The following is an 18,012-nucleotide window of genomic DNA, read 5'->3' on the forward strand; positions in this document are numbered from 1 at the left end:
GATGCATGCTGCCACCAAGCAGCAAACAAACAGTGAATCGGCACCGGATGATCGTGCCAGGTGTCCTTTTAAGTGTTATTGATTATAACGACCAGCACCTGCGAGGCTGCCGGCAGGGCTGACGTCGCTACCCGCTGGTCGCCAATCTGATCGGGACGACCAGCACCTGTGCAGGTGCAGGCGGGGCTGACAGCGCCCCCCGTTGGTCGCCAACCAGATCATGACAACTACATTGTTTATTTTATTTATATCAAAACTGTGTGCATAGGTGAGGCACACAGTTCTCCTGCCTCATGATACGGGGCGCTGGTGATTAGAGATTCTTCTTGCGACTCCTCGGCTGCAGAATAATAGAATTAGTGACAGCAAGCTGCAGTAAACAGTTAGAAAGTTAAGTGTAACCATCCAGTCATTTTTTCGTGTTACTTGGCCTTATTTTCAGAATGGAGGATTACATATTTAAATTGAAAGAATTTTCTAAACTGGACTTTCAATCGAAGCAGGAGATAATAATTAAAGGAAGACCAACACCGGACTGTATAGCTCACAAACATTGAGGGATGGATGTAAATCTCCTGGACAGCTTCTCAGGTTTTTGGCCCAGAAGGACCTCATTGATACTATTCCTGAGGCGACAAAGTTGCCCCAGCCAAAGTTTCTCACTGTTCCAGTTACTACAGCATCAGTGCAGCGGTCATTCTCAGCACTGAAAAGACTAAAAACATACAGTCCGAACAGGACTGATCAAGTACGACTTTCTTCACTGGCAGTGATCTCCATTGAGACAAAGAGACTTTTAAAACTGAAGAATGATAAGGAAGGTTTATACAAAGAAGTTATCGATGCCTTTCTTCAGAAGGAGCGGCGCATGAACTTCATTTATAAGTGAAGGTAACACTCTGGTAATCACTGAGTTTTACCAGTCAAAAAGATACAAATCTGCAGGTTTTCCCCGACCTTCAATGAGCTAAGGTGATCACTATTTTTTGCAGGAAAAAGCTAATTTCATGGGAAATCCACCAAAGAAAATGCCACAAATGTAAGAATAGTGAAGTCACAACAATATTGTCTCTCTTTACTTGCAAATGTACTTAGTGCCAAGATTGCGCCTGTTTAATTAAATCGGCAGCTGAAGGACTGCATACATTGATGATCAGAATCAGAATCATAAGATGATGATTAAAAGTGCCCGAAGTTCATGGAAACAAGTATTTTCGCATATCTGTGAACAAAGGTACCAATCGCAGTTTCATCAGCCAATGCAGCGTTGAGGTGGGTGACTCATCCTGCTACCCCTACTACTCTTTGGCTGCACCGGGAGAAAGGCTGCAGCAAGAGTGACCAGAGTGACCAGACCAGAGTGAGCAGAAGTTCCTAACTACAAGCATCCAATTCACTATTTGCCTTCTCATGGGAAAATATCTATATACAGAAGAAAAATGGAAACCATCGTACAGTTTTTGAATTCAAGTTACTATCATTGACTTTTTCTGAGGACACACCGAAAAGGTAAGTTCGACAAGCTGATGTTTGTAAAGTACCTTCTTTCTGCGCGTTTGTCTCGTTTGGATGTAGGTGTTGTGATGTTTTGCGTTTGTTATAGTTGAAAAGCGCGCTTGCCATTCTCCCTTGTAAACCCCGCGCTAGATAATTGTTTATCCAGTGTCCATCTCGGTGTTGTCACTTTGTCGAAGCAGTTAAATTTGGCATGTGGTGATATTGTAAAAGTTCACCTTTAACGTAAAGTATTATCCCATTTAATTCACTGCAATGGTTATAGATATACTGTAGATATAACACACGGTTGCTTCAGTAAATTATGCAGATAAAGTAAGAAGCCTCAACATTCTTACATCACATTACATTTGAACCAATTTACTGCAAAGTTAATTTAGTGGTGATGCCAAAGAAAAAAAAGTCCCAATGAGGCATTTTTGTCATAAGATGCTGGTTACAGTAATGGATATTTGATACTAATTGTTTATGTCAGGATGATCATTGTTGTTGTTCTTATATCGATTCCCTTGCGGCTTTACAATAGAGTCAATCATTGATTCCCTTGTGGCAGAGCAGAAATCCGACTTTTCATAGGCTTGGAAATCAGTGGTACCACTAGATGACGGACTTTAGCAAGTCTCAGGCAGGGGTTTGAAGGTGGCTTCTGTTTTTCCAACATTTGGCCACCGAGCATCACAGGTATTGACTTCCTTGTGTCAAGTAAATTGAACATTCTCAGTACAGTATTTCCTCCCAGTGACCCCAGACCGTGTGACAAATAACCCGGGGGTGGTAAATAAAAGAGTGAGCCTGGAGAGTGCTTGAAAGAAGTCCCATTCAAGTTCTGTTATTCAATTTAGTGAGAAGCTCCGGTGAGTGGTGCTCTATATTATGTCACAGAAACATTTGTCACAAATGTGCCCTTGCAATAACAGTAATGCAGTGTTTGACGACTTCGTAGCTCTTACTTTAATTAAATGTTTTTTTTTTCCCCCAAGATGATACTGCAGGGGGAGGGCTACTTGTTGGTTGTTGTTGGTTACAGTGATGGAGCCACCGTTAATTTTAAAGACTCAGGCCAGGAACACTTGTGCCCGCAGTTTGTCAAAATATAATACATCTAAATTGGTGTGATTCAATTTAGATGGTCATTAATTTGTGGCGTCACGCCTGAATGTTTGCTCATCTTTTACTTGACAACAGGTGCAATCTCAGGTTTAAAAAAAGTGTCATTATGACTAAATGAATTATGATGTCGAATGAAAATCTTTCAGAAGATGTCAAATAAATAATTCTTATTTCTGATTGGTTATCAAAATGTGTGAAATTTTTATTATGTGAGCCGTCCTCGTAGTGCAGTGGTTAGTAAACTGGCTTCACAGTGCAGAGGTCGTGAGTTTGAGACTCGGTCTGGCCACCCTGTATGGAGTTTGCATGTTCTACCCGGGCCCGCATGGGTTTTCCCTGGGTCTGGTTTCCTCCCACCTTTCAAAAACATGCATGGCAGACTAATTGAACACTTTAAATATAGGGTGTCAAAGTCATTTTTTGCCATGGGCCACATTGTAGTTATGATTTCCTATTGGGGGCCGTTGTAAATTTGGGGAAGCCATTCGAATGTTTAATCCCCTCCACATTTAACATATAGACCGCGCAACAAATTAATTAATAACTAGTTTTCAAATATGAAGTCAAAAATAATGACTTATTGTGGTTGACATGGGACAATATGAAAATTTGGTTGGGACTTTCGCAAGCATCATGGCATTTCACAAGTTTGATTTGCTTTCGCGGGCCAAATTAAATGATGTGTCGGGCCAGATTTGCCCCCCGGGCCTTGACTTTGACACCAGTGCTTTAAATTGTAGGTGTGAGTCTGAGAGTGACAGGTTGTTTGTATCTGTGCCGTGCGATAGACTGGCAACCAATTCAGAGTGTCGCCCGCCTAGTGCATGAAGATGGCTGGGATAGGCTCCAGCACCCCCGAGGATAAAGTGGTCTGGAAAATGGGAGGATGGATTTTTTAATGTGTGATTTCAGTGCGGCATTTTGGGGTTACGAATAAGACCAATAAGAGAGGAGTCATTATTTTGTCATTACACTCAATGACATTGATTATTAAACTTTTATTTGGGGGACAACCTTAAAATAAATTTTATCTCAGAATATTGATGGTTGTTGTTAGACATGTTACTAATATCGTTTGGAAATTGTTAGGTTAAAATATTACAGGCTAATATTAGCGTTAACAGTTCATTTAAAAATTGTAAATATTATGAACGGAATTAAATATTTACCGTTTTGCGCAACATTGTAACCTAACAATTGGCATGTTCGTTGTGAGAGAGATCACCAAAGAAGACGGCAAGTTACTCACCGATGATTCATTCCTAACAATTTAATCTAATGCAGAATTCTGGGTCTCAGCTCTTTGACACAGAAAATATTCGTGTGCCCTCAAAATAAGGTGAGACTGAGACAGGTTCCCTTTTTTTGTAGGGTACTTCATGCATATTCAAATTTGGCTCAAACAAAGAAATCAGCAGTTGATAGGATCCCTCTTCTCTGATGTCGTCATCCTTCTGGCGGGATGTCGCGGAGACGTCTCGAGTTGCTTCTGCCTAGTCAGCGTTTGGTCAGGTCGTAACCTTGGAAATAAATGTCTATTGAGTGACGTGTGCCCTTCACATATACAGTAATAAATTAGCACAAGTCGGTATAATCTTCCTCTGAGCATTTTGTCTTGTTGATTACGAAGGAACGGAGCTCCTAATTGAAGGTAAAAATACTTTGACTAGAAAATACATTCATACGTAAACGCGAGAGCATCCGTAGCATTTGTTATTTAGTTTTTTATTTTGTTCTTTCGACTTCAAGATGGCGCCGCGAGAGTGGCTGCCTTTCCAGCAGCTGCTGTATTTTGTTTTTCTACTTCTTTCTTATTTTCATCTTCCTTTCATAACTTTGCTGCTGTGAAATTTAAATTTCTTCACCGTGAGACTAATAAAGGTAAATCCAATCCAATCCCCCTGGTGCCATGGAGTATTGAGTAGCATTTGACCTTCATCACACCAGTACAAGGTGGCCAGGTGTCGACTGGTTAGCACGTCAGCCCCACAGTGTCTATGAGTACCCCTGCCTACACCCTGAAGACACCAGGGATATTTACCAGGAAATAAACATTTTTACTCTATGGCGGCACAGCTTCTGATGCCCTCATGACTGTTGTAAACTGGCTGCAAACCCAGTCCCCCAACGGCCTGTTCATCATCGCTGGGGACTTCAACCATATCTCCCTGCAGTCCTCCCTCACAACATTCACACAATATGTAACCTGTGCTCCCAGAGACAATACCATCTTGGACTTATTCTATTCAAATGTGAAGGATGCGTACCCCATTCCCCCTCTTGCAGACTACAATATGGTGTATCTAAAGCTTGTGTACAAACCCCTGGTGCACAGGAAACCAACTGTGACCCGCACAGTCAGAAGATGGTCCACAGAGGCTGAAGAGGCTCTGCGGGACTGCTTTGATTCAACCAGGTGGGAGGTCTTCACTGAGATTCATGGGGAGGACATTGATTCACTCACCGACACCATCACAGACTACATAAACGTTTGTGAAAGAAACACCATACCCACCAGGACTGTGCGGTGTTTTTCCAACAACAAACCGTGGATTAATCCAGAGACAAAGGCCCTCCTGAAGAAAAAGAAAATGGCTTTTGGGTCAGGGAACAGAGAGGAAGTGAAGGCTGTGCAGATCCAACTGAAGATAAAGATCAGAGAGGGGAAAAAGGCCTACAGGATGAAAATTGAGGAGCAGCTGCAGGCAAGCAATGTCACTGGTGTCTGGAAGGGCCTGAAAAACATCTCAGGCCACAAACGCCCAGTGACATTGAACGAGAAAGACAAGGACTGGGAAGATGAATTAAACAGCTTTTTCAATCGGTTTGAAAAGACGCCTGATGCCCCCGCCCCACCGTCAACTACACCTGTAGCTGCACCTCCACCCACGCTCACTGTGGGCTCCCCCCACCACTCTCACGACCAGCTTGCCGCAACGAACAACTCAACCGTTGCCACACCCTCAGCAGCCACTCTGCCTCCTGGTTCCTGCCTATCTGTCACAGCCGCGTAGACGAGGAACCAACTGAGGTGGATAAAAGTGAGAAAGGAAGCAGGTCCGGACAACATCAGATCCCGACTCCTCAGGACCTGCTCCGACCAGCTGTGTGTCATTGTCCAGCACATGTTCCACCTGTGCCCGAAGCTGGGCAGATTTCCACATCTGTGAAAAACGTCATGCCTGGTCCCAGTGCCCAAGATCGCCCATCCGAAGGTGCTCATCAGCTACAGACTGGGGGCACTGACGTCTTACCTGATGAAGACGCTGGAGAGATTCGTCCTCGCCCACCTGTGATCGCTGGCGAGCTCATCACTGGACTCGTTACAGTTTGCCTACCAGCACAGCATTGGTGTGGAGGACACCATCATCTACCTCCTCCACTCTGAGCTGCTGCACCTGGAGAATGCTGGGAGCACGATGAGGATCACGTTCTTCGATTTCTGCAGTGCCTTCAACACCATCCAGCCCAATCTACTGGGGGACAAACTGCAGGATGGCGGAATGGACAACCACCTCACACTTTGGATTACAGATTCCCTCATAAACTGGCCACAGTACGTGAGGGCAAAGAAATGTGAGTCGGACAGGCTTCTCTGCAGCACTGGCGCGCAGCAGGGGACAGTCCTGAGTCCATTCCTGTTTACCCTCTACACCTCAGACTTCAATTACAACACTCCAGCCTGCCACTTTCAGAAGTCCTCTGATGACTCAGCTATTGGCGGCCTCATTACATAGGGAGATGACTGGGAGTACAGGGGACTGACCAAGGACTTTGTGGACTGGTGCCAGCAGAATAACCTCTAGATCAACACAGGGAAAACCAAGGAGTTGGTTGTGGATTTCTGCAGGAACCCATCCTCACATGCACCGTTGGACATCCAGGGTACGGATATAGAAAGGGTGACCTCCTACACGTACCTGGGTGTTATTCTCAACAATAAACTGGACTGGACTTCAAACACTGATGCTCTAATCAAAAAGGGACGGAAACTGAGGTCTTTTGAGGTTCAGGGGTCACTACTGAAGACTTTCTATGACTCTGTGGTTGCTTCACTCCTGTACGACCGAGAGCTTACACAGACGTACACAAATGCCTGTTCAAATCTTGGAAATTGCAGTCAGTGAACATATATTTTTAATGCAATATTTTGACCCAAAAGTATTTTTTATTGACAGTGTTTATGGTGGTCAACAGGCTAGCAGTAAATTGATCATGGATATACATGTTTTCATTCTATTTCACTAATGGTAAAAATATAAATAAGTGAAACTTGCCTATTAAAAGCACCAAATCTTTATTGCATTTGTGCTAAAACTAGAAGCTAGTCATCATATTTAAAAGTCAAAGTGTGACTTCACAAGCCCAAGTAAAGAGTAATAATTGAAAAAAAATAATCACACACAAATATAATTGTCTTTATTTGTATGTTCTAATTGTCTTTATTTGTATGTTCTGTAGATCTTGGTAATACTGTATTTAAAAGACAGTATTTTGACCTGTGACAAAGCAGCCGCGATATTTCCGGTCTGCTGAACCCTTTCATCTCGGAAGCCCCCATCTTCAATCAGATCAATACGTGTCGTCAGTGTTGATAAATGGGCGAAAGCTGGCCGTTGTTTCCTCAAGGACATGTTATAGTATCTACATGTTTCAGTAAATTCAGCCAGCCACTTGGCATTAACTCATGCAGTAATTAATTAAACTATTTTTCCTCTATTTGTATGTGTGTATGTTTTGTTTATTTTTTTTTACTAATGTCAGAAATTGAAATGCAAAGCTTACACTTGATTTGATAGAGTTTAATCAGCCGGTCACACATGGTCAAGAATTTTGAAGATGCTCTAAAGCAGGGGTGTCAAACATACGGCCCGCGGGCCGGAATCGGCCCCCAAGGAGGTTCAATCAGGCCCGCAGGATAATTTGAAAGTGGAAAAATGCATAAAAGACATGGAATTGATATTTTTAATTCGCTGCAATTCATGGCTTATCCTCTAAGGGGCACATTCGTTCCATCAGAATAGAAGACACGCCGCATCACTGAGGCAAACTCAAAACAGCAGACGGTGTCAATGCGCCATCTACTGCTTGTTACGACGTTGTTAATACTTTGGTCTCTGCCTCTCCGCTACACCCTCATTAGCCAAAATGTCGTTATCCAAACGGAGAAAAGTAGATAAGGAATGTAGAATTTTCAAAGAAAAATGGACCACGTCCTATTTATATACAGAGATGCACGCAAAACCTTTGTACTTGGTGTGTTTGCAACAAGTTTCGGTATTGAAGGAATATAATATTCGACGCCACTACGAGACTCATCACAGCGAAAGATATACCGGGTTGCAAGGACAACTGAGAAGAGAAAAGATTAACGAATTGCTGGCGGGTCTGAGGAAACAGCAGTCAACTTTCATCCGGAGCTGACAAGTCAGTGAAGCAGCGGTAAAAGCCAGATACCTAATTGCTAGCGAAATAGCATTAGCATCGAAGCCGTATTTCGACTGTGACTTTGTTAAACGATGCATGCATGATGAAGGCGGCTGAACTTGTATGTTCCGAGAAGCGACAAGCTTTTGCCAATATTAGCCCGACGAGGAATACTATAGCAGAGAGGATTTATTGCATTTTCCGTGGCAATTGACGAGAGCACTGACATCACAGACGTGGCCCAACTGGCCATATTTATTCGAGGAGTTGATGAGACATTGACTGTTACTGAAGAGTTTCTTGAGTTGGTGCCAATGATGGACACCACAACAGCCAAGGACATTTTCGACTCTGTCGTTGCTGTATTGGACAGAGTTGGAGTGGACCGGTCCCGCGTTGTCAGCGTGGCTACAGACGGCGCGTGATCCATGTTCGGAAAGAAAGTAGGTGTCGCGACAAAGTTCAAAGACAAAGTACAAGCCCTTAATGGAGGAGATTGTTTCTGGACATTTCACTGTATTTTGCACCAGGAGGCATTGTGTCGCAAGTCGCTGAAAATGGACCACGTCATGGAGGTGGTTGTTCGCACTGTAAATTTCATCCGGTCCAGAGGTCTGAACCATCGTCAGTTTGACAAACTTCTCAGCAACATTACCCACAGCCTGCCATAGCACACTTTAATGTTAGTCAGCAGGTTAACAGCAGTACTGTTCATACAACTCCATAAATTTTCAGCATGTATTGTATGTGTATGTATGTTTCATGTACGAAGTTTACAGATTTACAGGACAGGTGAACACTTTCTTCATTACACATTTAAAATCACTCTCCGTTTGTAAGGTGTACGCAGGGATTACATTTAGATTTTATATGCGTATGTGTAAGTGGTTTAAAAATCCCCTTCCTTGAAAAGTCTCATTTAATCTTAAAGTGCATTACTATATTTTTCAGTACCAATTAAAGTTTTGTGCCTTTGTACAATCAGTGGGATCAGTTGCAATGCATATTTGTGAATGATAAAAGTAAATTGCACATTTCTCTAAGGAAATATGAGGTGTTTCATGAAATGTTTTGTAAAAGGATAGTTCATTAAATGTCAATATTTTCCTAATGTTCTTGTGCTTCTTTCCTTTAAACAAAGGAAATACATGATATTTTTTCTATTTTTAGCAGAGTATGGTATAATTTTAATGGTCCGGCCCACTTGACATCTCCCTAGGCCGTATGTGGCCCGCAATGCGAAATGAGTTTGACACCCCTGCTCTAAAGACATCCGAGGTCTTTCCCCTATGCTCGAGATGACGTAAAAGCTAAACATCAGTCATAAAATTCAAATACCACGGGAGGTCAAGGTAAAAGGGTGAGTCCATTAAGGGCTGCAGCCCTTCGGCTCTCTCATTCATTCCAATACAAAGACAAAGTGTCGTAAAAGCCAAAATAGAAAGGCAACATGAAAGAGTCTTGCCTTGTGGGTGCTCTGAGGAGACAGGAATGAGGGTGATGGACTTGACCCATGAAGACGCCCCCTCAGGGCAATAGGCACCATAACACATTCACTAAACCAGTGCTTTTCATTTTTTTTCACGCCAAGGCACTTATCCCTTGGCACACCACTACCTGAAAAATGTGAAAAAAAGGTTATTTGAACAACTAGGACTCATATTGTTACTGTAAGTGATTTTTTTTCACACAGCAAATTCACCCAATATTATAACATGTTGAATAGGAATCAAATGGATATCAATGAAATATTTGGTGCCTTTGTTTTAATGGCAAATAAAATATAGTCGTTTAGATCTTTAACTTGCTCAGGGTGCGATTTTTTTTCTGTGTTACAGATGGTTCTTTTCTCCCTGTCGTTTGCACTCTGTCACTATTTACTCATTTATTTATTTATTTATTTATTTATTATTTGTACTCTGTCTGCCAATATATATATATATATATATATATATATATATATATATATATATATATATATATATATATATATATACAGTAAAGTCTCGTTATATCGATATTCAAGGGAGTCCGAAAAAATATCGATATATCCGACCCTGTTTGCATGTAATTTTCTCCGATATATCCGATATCGATATAACGAGACTTTACTGTATATATATATACTGTATTTACTGTATATATATATATATATATATATATATATATATATATATATATATATATATATATATATATATATATATATATATATATATATATATATATATATATATACTATCGATATATCCGATATCGATATAACGAGACTTTACTGTATATATATATACTGTATTTACTGGATATATCGATAGTCCCGGTTATATCGATACTATTTCTATGCACGCACGGAGAAAATTACATGCAAACAGGGTCGGATATATCGATAGTCCCGGTTATATCGATATTTTTTCGGACTCCCTTGAATATCGATATAACGAGACTTTACTGTATATACAGTAAAGTCTCGTTATATCGATTTTGGATATATTGATAGTCCCGGTTATATCGATACTATTTCTATGCACGCACGGAGAAAATTACATGCAAACACGGTCGGATATATCGATAGTCCCGGTTATATCGATATTTTTTCGGACTCCCTGGAATATCGATATAACGAGACTTTACTGTATATATATATATATATATATATATATATATATATATATATATATATATATATATATATATATATATATATATATATATATATATATATTAATTATGTTACTTAACAGCAACAAATGGGAATTCTGTACAACGGCTGACACAACCCATTCTCATGTAAAATATTTTTCTCTTTTGCTCTTTCTATTTGAAAGGTTCCGAAATGGAATGGTGATTGAAATTTATTTGCAAAATTTCCTGCTTCCTTGGTAGTGTAAAAGGTGTACTCGCGGCAGGATAGCATCCGTGTGACAGGAAAGCCCAGACTGTGTTGAAAACTGGAAAGCATGTGTTGTATATGTCGCACCACAGACTTGGCCGGACGTTGACATTAATCTCATTGTCTGTGTGTGGGAAGCCGAGTCAGCTATGTAAACGTATGGCACAAACGGAAATGGAAATTATCTGCGTTGGTGATTTCTGAGTTTGCTGCGTCCTCTATAAGGCACGAGCAAATAAATAGCTCTACTTTGGTGCCTCTGATGAGATTGATTTATGCTAACTGAAACGAGCTGCAGATTCACTTCAACAAAGACCATTTAATCTCACTCTGGAGCACCAGTGTGTAAGTCTCTCAATCACTGACTCTGCATTTTCCCTCGTCCAGTTTCTCTGTTTGCTAGTTGGTTGAAGTGCTGCCGTTTTGGCTGCTGCAACCACAATCTAACCCTGCCCTCGCCCACCTCCTCCAGAGTCTGGTCTTGATTCTTGAGTGATCTTTTAATTGCTGTGTCTTAGTGGCGTACTGTGATTTGAGTAGACAGAACGGAAGACAGAGTGATAATTGCCATAGCATTGCACTTTAGTATGATTCTGATTTTTTTTTTTTCTGAAAACACAGAAGAAAATGATAACATAGAGAAAATTACATTGTTTCAAATTTTGATGTTAATTTTCGGTGTTAACTGTGTAACTGTGTAACTGTGTAACTGTCGTAACATAAGAAAGAGGTAAATATGTGAGTTTATAAAATGCTTTTTTAAAATTCTTTTCTTTACGAACGTACAATTAGCCTGGCCATGTCTATGTTATTTGTGTCTTTGCCGTTTTGCTTAACATTTTCTGAGATATATATTGCTTTTTATGTGTTGGTCAGCATTTTAATGTGCAATTTCATGCATAAAATAATGTATAAAATACTGTACTAAAAAGGTAAACATTCAGGGTGTTGGAACGGATTAAAACGATTTACATTATTTGTAATGGGAAAAATGGTTTCGGTGTTCGAACAAATCGCTTTTAGAACAGGGTTCTGGAACGGATTATGGTCGAGAACCGAGGTATCACTGTACCTTTTTAATCACTTCCACAATTTATACACAGAGTACAACAAATTGATGACTAACACATTTTAAAATCAGAAGTCAAGAATAATGACTTCTTTTTGTGGATTACATGTAACAATTTTAAATTTTGGTTCAGATTTTAGCAAGCATCATGGAACTTGTTATGCTTCATTTGCTTTCGCAGGGCACATGAAACTATGTGGCGGGCTAGATCTGGCCCCCACCCCTTGACTTTGACGCCAATGCTTTATATTGTCAATACCTTGTATTTAATGAGAAGAGATGAGATAACCTTTATTCGTCTCACACTGGAGAAATTCCCAATTCACAGCAGCAAAGTTATGAAAGGAAGAGAAAAGGAAAATAAATAACTAGAAAAACAAAATATAGGAGCTGCTGTAAAGGCAGCCACACTCGCTGCGCCATCTTGAAGTCAAAATAACAAATATGACAAAACACGAAAGACACAAACAGTCATTCACTTTTCTGCATCCTCTTTGTTGAATGAAGCGATTACAGATGATAAGACAGATGGGGGAAAAAATATTTAAAAAAAATCTGCAAATTTGGACATGGAAGGTTTAGTGCCCAGCAAAATGTATTGTGACGGGCACTAGTATACTATTATGTATTTTGGACAAAATATTGATTGAGGTGCACCCAGAATCATCATATGTACAGTTTTCTGCAAATCTGAAATTTGGCAAAAGAATAAATGATGTAAAATAAAATTAATCAAATTTTGTTGTGCGGTATTTTTCTCAACATTCACTCTCGCCGCCTTACTGAGTGACTTTACGCTGCAGCTGGAAGGGGCGAGGCTCGATTGATCCACATTTTAATACTGTAAAGCCTTAAAGGACAACCGACGTCACTTTTTTGTTTCTTAACTGACATCAGGAAAACGTTTTATAGGATCTAACATACTCAAAACACGCAGTATGATATTTTTATTCAAATGCAAAACACAAATAAAAATGACTTGAAGTGTCCAAAATCTGCAAAAAATTGAGCTGCGAATTGAGCATTTTCAGAAAGTCCCGCCCCCAGTTCGTGACGTCACGTCAAGACGTCTTGCATTGCGGAAAAATCAAAACAATGGCCTCAGATTCGGAGAATATGTTACACACCCAGTTATGAATATGATTCAAATAGTTCTGAAGAGGAAAGCATACAAGTTTGCAATCGATTAAATAATTTTTTCCGTGTCATTTTGAGGCAAACGGGCGGGGTGGAATGTCGCACCCAAAAATGAATCAGCCCATTTCCACAGGCTGATAAATTCCTTCCATGGAGCTTGGACGCCCTCTTCTGGCGGCATTTGGGTGCAACATCAAGGATTTCAGACAAACAGTACAGCAAAATACATTGACGTGATGAAGGACTGCTACAATGTGTCTTTTTGTCGGTCAGAGGGCGGGGGGTCCTTTCATGACGTAACGTGAGGACTCGTCACCAACTAAAAAACAAGACTTCCTGAATATTCAGCGCGAGTCTTAAAACATAAAATATAGCTATATGCGGTGGAATCTTTGTAAAATACGCTCAGTAAAAGTCATTTGAAGCCATTTTACAAATTATGGACACAACTTGTCCAGAGACGTCGGTTGTCCTTTAAAATCAGTTATTCGCCGCCTGCTGGTTGGCTGACTACAACGATTCAATGTGCGCTGAGTGATTTAGTTACTGCGTCATACGTTTCATATGAAAGCAAATGGGCTCGTTGTCACTGTGGCACATATTCGCAATCAGTGTTTAGAGGAGACATATGCCAGATTTTGTGTTGTGGCTACAATGATTGTTGGATGACACAGGAGTAATTGAAGTGAGGCTGAACTCTCACTTCAGTAATACTGTACATAAAATCACATTAAATGCAAACATTCACCTACTTTCATTCTACAACAATATATAACAGCTTGTTATGCAGGAAGACAACCATGATGACCTTCACTACTCTAATGGTGAAAAGTGCTGATTTGTGTGCTGCTGAGGATAAGCACCTGAATGTGCCTGGATATGAATTCTTAAGCAATTTGAGGCAACTTGAGAGACCCGTTTTGCGACATTTTTGCTTTAATGTTCGAAGCAGCGTGACAGCAAAATACTGATCATGAATGACAGTCCTCTGAGGTTGTAAACACTTGCGAGCTATGATACGTGACAGTCTGCAGGCAATCAATAATGAGAAAGGCTATGAACAGTTTGTTTTCGGTCATTTGTTGGATTCCTTTTCTTTTTGTGATTCTGTCCTCGAGTAATTTGATGGTTTGATTGGAACACTTTTGGGTTTAAAAAATGTCATATTGACGACTTTGTTTTCCATAACAATGTTTTCTGCACATGTTGAAACACACCTGCAAATCCATTCCTCAAACATGGTACAGCTTGGACAACAGTAATTTGCCACATTAGTAGTCCACGTCTCTGTAAGCTCTCAGTCGTACAGGAGTGGTCCATCGATGAAAAGGTGTCTTCAGCCGTCATCTGTACATCTTTGAAGGTGTCGGACGAAGTTTGCTGACAAAGTTTCTTGGATATGAAGCGAAACGTCCGACATCTTCAAATTAGTAATAGTAGTTTCCAAAAAATAACAAAAAGGCACAGTGACAAAATAGTGGCCGAAGATAATCTTTTTTGTGACCAACATCACCTATATAATTTATCATTTAAATTCCAGAGACTTGGCATCCTTTAGTGCAGGGGTGTCAAATTCATTTTTTTTTTTTGTTGCCGGGGGCCACATTGTAGTGACGGTTTCCTCTCGAGGGCTGTTATGAATTTGGGGAAACCATTAGAATGTTTCCTCTCCGCCACACATTAAATATAGAGCGCCCAACAAATTAATGAATAACTCGTTTTCAAACTCGTTTTCAAGAATAATGACTGGTCGTTGTATTAAGTTCATCCTGTCTACTCGATATCTAATTTAAAACATATTCTTTACTTACAGACAGTGTATTGGAGGTGACATGTTTCGGTGTATACTTCCGCCTTCGCCAGTGTCCCTCTGACGAAGGCGGAAGTATACGCCGAAACATGTCAGGTATTTGAACACCTGGAATACACTGTCTGTAAGGAAAGAATCTGTTTTAAATTAAATAATGACTGGTATTTTGGTTTACGTATGACAATTTGAAATTTTGGTTGGGACTTTAGCAAGCATAATGGCACTTGACATGCTTGATTTGCATTCGCGGGCTGAATTAAATGATGTGGCGGGCCAGATTTGGCCCCCGTGCCTTGACTTTGACACTAGTGCTTTATTGTCGTTGTTTCTATAGAACTACAGCTACAGCTAAATGAAGTGTTTTGAGGGCTGGTGACATCCCAAAGTTACTAGCCAATCAGAATGACCATTGGTCGTTTCTTTTTATTTTTTCCCCCTCACTTTAACTCTGTTGTTTCTTTTTATTTATTTATTTTTTACCTGTATTCCCCACACCATTTCGTTTTGTTTCTCGCACTTGTAACTGTCTCTACTAGACTTGGCCCGGGTGATAAATCCAGCCGACGGTCTCTAAACAAACCCACAAGGATTGTAAATCAAAATAAAACATAAAATACACAGAGCTTTTATTTTGCAAAATGTGCTTTTATTTTATGAGTGGTCACAAGTCCAAGGCAGGAAGCAAACAATAAGCGACTATTTATTGCATTGCTGACAATTCAGCAAAGCTTTCAATATATATATATATATATATATATATATATATATATATATATATATATATATATATATATATATATATATATATATATATATATATATATATATATATATATTCCTCAAAGGGTGCAGTTCCTTCCAACTATCGGCCAATAACCTGTCTCTCCACAACATGGAAGCTCATGTCAGCCATCATTGCGGCTAAGATAAGTGGACACATGGATCAATACATGAGCAAAGCACAGAAAGGCATTAGTAGAGATACTAGAGGTGCCAAACATCAGCTGCTGGTTGACAGAACAGTCGCTCAAGACTGCAGGTCCCGACATACCAACTTGTGCACAGCCTGGATTGATTACAAGAAAGCATATGACTCGATGCCACACACATGGATCAATGAATGCTTGGAGTTGTATAAGGTCAACAGGACTCTGAGAGCCTTCGTTGCAAACTCGATGAGGATGTGGAAAACCACACTTGAAGCCAATGGCAAGCCACTAACGCAAGTGTCCATCAAATGTGGCATATACCAAGGTGATGCACTCTCCCCACTGCTGTTCTGCATAGGACTGAACCCCCTCAGCCAGATAATCGCCAAGACAGGCTATGGATACCGCCTCAGAAATGGAGCTACGATCAGTCACCTCCTCTACAGGGATGACATCAAGCTGTATGCTACGAGCGAAAGGGACATAGACTCCCTGATCCACACAACCAGGATCTACAGCAGTGATATCGGAATGTCATTCGGGCTGGAGAAATGTAGTCGGATGGTGACTAAGAGGGGCAAGGTAGTCCACACTGAAGGGGTCTCACTCACTGAAGGAACAATAGCAGACATTGAAAACAGCTACAAGTACCTCGGTATACCACAGGCCAATGGCAACCTCGAATTAGCAACAAGGAAAGCGGCTACGACCAAATACCTCCAGCGGGTGAGGCAAGTCCTCAGAAGCCAGCTCAATGGCAAGAACAAGACCCGGGCAATAAACAGCTATGCCCTGCCAGTGATCAGATACCCTGCAGGAATAATAAGGTGGCCAAACGAAGAGATTCAGACCACGGATGTTAAGACCCGAAAACTCCTCACCATGCACGGAGGGTTCCATCCCAAGTCCAGCACCCTGAGACTGTACACAAGCCGTAAGGAAGGAGGCCGGGGACTAGTGAATGTGAGAGCCACTGTCCAGGATGAAACATCCAAGCTCCATGAATACATCAAAGAGAAGGCTCCAACGGATGATGTACTCAGAGAATGTCTCAGTCAATGGGGAACAGAGGATGAGGTGCTGGAAGAGGGACAATCATGGGAGGAAAAGCCCCTACACGGGATGTACCACCGAACCATAGCAGAAGTGGCTGATCTCAAGAAGTCCTATCAGTGGCTAGAGAGGGCTGGCCTAAAGGACAGCACAGAGGCACTCATCCTGGCTGCCCAAGAGCAGGCCCTGAACACCAGAGCCATAGAGGCAGGGATATACCACACCAGACAAGACCCAAGGTGTAGGTTGTGCAAAGAGGCACCTGAGACAATCCAACACGTAACTGCAGGGTGTAAGATGCTGGCAGGGAAAGCCTACATGGAGCGCCATAACCAGGTGGCTGGCATAGTCTACCGAAACATCTGTGCGGAGTATGGACTGGAAACCCCAAGGTCAAAATGGGAAACACCTCCCAAGGTGGTGGAGAATGACCAAGCAAAAATCCTGTGGGACTTCCAGATACAGACTGACAAGATGGTAATGGCCAACCAACCAGATATCGTGGTCATAGATAAAGGGGAAAGGAAAGCCGTTGTCGTGGATGTAGCTGTCCCGAGTGATGGGAACATCAGAAAGAAGGAACATGAGAAAATCGAGAAATACCAAGGGCTCAGAGAGGAGCTGGAGAGAGCCTGGAAGGTAAAGGTGACAGTCGTGCCTGTGGTGGTCGGAGCACTTGGGGCAGTGACCCCCAAACTCGACGAGTGGTTGCAACAGATCCCGGGAACAACATCGGATATCTCGGTCCAGAAAAGCGCGGTGCTGGGAACAGCACGGATACTGCGCAGAACCCTCAAGCTTCCTGGCCTCTGGTAGAGGACCCGAGCTGAAATGGGGACAGACACCACCCATGGTGGGTGAGACGAGGATTTTTTTTTTTATTTTTTTTTTATAAATATATATATTATATATATATATATATAATATTTAGGGACTTTTCTGACCACTTGAGCAACTATGGTACTTTTATTTAAACTAGCAAAAATGACAACAGTGCTCCTAATATTTGTAACATTTTAATTTCCTGCCAGGTAGAGGTCATTCATATTATTATTATTATTGTTATTATTAT

At 41.2% G+C, this 18,012-nt stretch overlaps 1 protein-coding gene across 4 annotated transcripts in view; it reads left to right on the forward strand.

Annotated features, from left to right (window-relative positions):
* The first annotated feature begins 1,338 nt into the window (after window positions 1-1,338).
* The window catches only part of LOC148900243 (multiple epidermal growth factor-like domains protein 11), a 181,247-nt gene continuing 164,573 nt past the window's right edge, over window positions 1,339-18,012 (forward strand). For all 4 annotated transcript variants that reach the window (XM_088991836.1, XM_088991837.1, XM_088991838.1 and 1 more), the window contains exon 1: window positions 1,339-1,509. The gene's annotated coding sequence lies outside the window, so the exon portion shown is untranslated. The remainder of the gene's footprint in view (window positions 1,510-18,012) is intronic.

The sequence above is a fragment of the Hippocampus bargibanti genome, linkage group LG03 (genome assembly GCF_051943395.1).
Source record: "Hippocampus bargibanti isolate YZ-2025 linkage group LG03, ASM5194339v1, whole genome shotgun sequence".
NCBI lineage: Eukaryota > Metazoa > Chordata > Actinopteri > Syngnathiformes > Syngnathidae > Hippocampus > Hippocampus bargibanti.